Below are 1,903 nucleotides of genomic sequence, written 5' to 3'. Positions count from 1 at the left end.
AAAATTCTTATGAGCAGGGTTCATACACATTTTTACCAATAAATTTCCATGATTTTTCCCTGGCTTTTGAGACAATATTCATGACCTAATGTTCCATTATTTTACAATAAGAATAAAAATCTGTTCAAATGATCATAGCATACTAAAATTAATGACTACGCTACTTGTTTGCTTTCTATTTGTTTTAGTAATAAATACAAGCTGCAACTGCGCCAGACGTTACTCCACGCAGAGAACATATCATCACATTACTGAATATTGTGATTTAACTCAGTTAAACGTTTTTTATTATTTTTTATTTTTTGAAAACTGTTTCGGTCTGGTCCTTGCACAGAGTCCGAAATTTTCATATGCGGTTTTTTTTTTCTTTTCATATTCGTCATCCATTCCTATCAAAATGCTTGCTATGGATGCCAAAAAACGCAGAAAATCGAACCTGATTCGAATTTCTTTTTATGACTGACGAAAGTTTCAGAGGCAGTGTGTAGATGTGATTAACAACGCGAGATCGTATTTATTTTTAATGTACAAAAATGTCAGACTCAGTGTGCAATGACCTTAAGGTACAGAAGTATACAGAAACTGAATAAACTGTAAAGTGATAGATTTATTTATCACCTTATTCATGCCCCTAGGGACGGTGTTTACCATCCCAGCCAGCAGCAGCTGAGTCAGTGTCGCAAAGATGAAGTTGACAATCCTGACTCGCCATCTCCTCACTGGACGCGCCTGTTACTGTTCACGGAGACCGAGATGGCAGAAAGTGCATCCTGTTTGTTTTCCTTATTTTACAAAAGCACAATGTTTTGTTGATAGGCTATTGTGAGTGCACAGAAATAAAAGTAGACACTTTACATTTCTGAGTGATGTATTACTCTTACCTTTATGAGCAAAAATGATGGCGTATTTTCTAGTTGTTTCCACTATCAAGACAAAAATGCAAGGGATCACGCTGGTGCCTCCAATGTCCTGCAAAGCACACTTCAGCTTCCACTCTTCACACAAACGATTGGATATGCACCTAACAGCACACATTTATCTACATCAACGAAAGGTGGTGTACAGACGTAACAGCGTTAAAGAAGATGTGCTGTCCCTATCTAGAAACACTCTTCATCAACTGCAAGTCTTTCTACTCGCCGCAGGAATTTTCCTTGTTCATTCTCATAAGTGTTTATGGTATTCAAGGTATTCAAGGGCAGGCTTTAAGATGGTTTAGATCCTACCTGTCCGATCACTACCATTTTGTTCATTTAAATGGGGAGTCATCTCAATTATCACCAGTAAAATATGGAGTGCCACAAAGATCTGTCCTAGGTCCTCTGCTATTTTCGATATACATGTTGCCCCTTGGTAATATTATTAGAAAATATGGGATTAGTTTCCACTGTTATGCTGATGATACTCAACTATATATCTCAACAAGACCAGATGAAACTTCTAAATTATCTAAGCTAACAGAGTGTGTTAAAAATTTAAAAGATTGGATGACCAATACTTTTCTCCTATTAAATTCATATAAAACAGAGATATTACTTATTGGACCAAAAAACAGTACACAGAATCTCTTGGATTACAATTTGCAACTAGACGGGTGTACTGTTACTTCCTCTACAGTCAAAAATCTGGGTGTTATATTAGATAGCAACTTGTCTTTTGACTTCTGCCATATGTACATTAACTGACAGTCACCACTGATAAGCTACTACTAAATATTGTAGAAACTTAATTTGCTGTAAAGTTGCTTTGCAACGATTTGTATCGTGAAAAGCGCTATACAAATAAACTTGAATTGAAAACTTGAATTGAATTGTTTATATCCCTCCACAATCACACGTGAGCCTGGCTTTACACAAACTTGCTGATCAAATCACAGATATAGAGCAACAACACCTGGACTCTG

The sequence above is a fragment of the Sinocyclocheilus grahami genome, unplaced genomic scaffold (genome assembly GCF_001515645.1).
Source record: "Sinocyclocheilus grahami isolate Dianchi unplaced genomic scaffold, SAMN03320097.WGS_v1.1 scaffold2397.1, whole genome shotgun sequence".
NCBI classification, from domain to species: domain Eukaryota; kingdom Metazoa; phylum Chordata; class Actinopteri; order Cypriniformes; family Cyprinidae; genus Sinocyclocheilus; species Sinocyclocheilus grahami.
The sequence above is the reverse complement of the archived record's forward strand: the minus strand, read 5'-3'. Positions refer to the sequence as shown.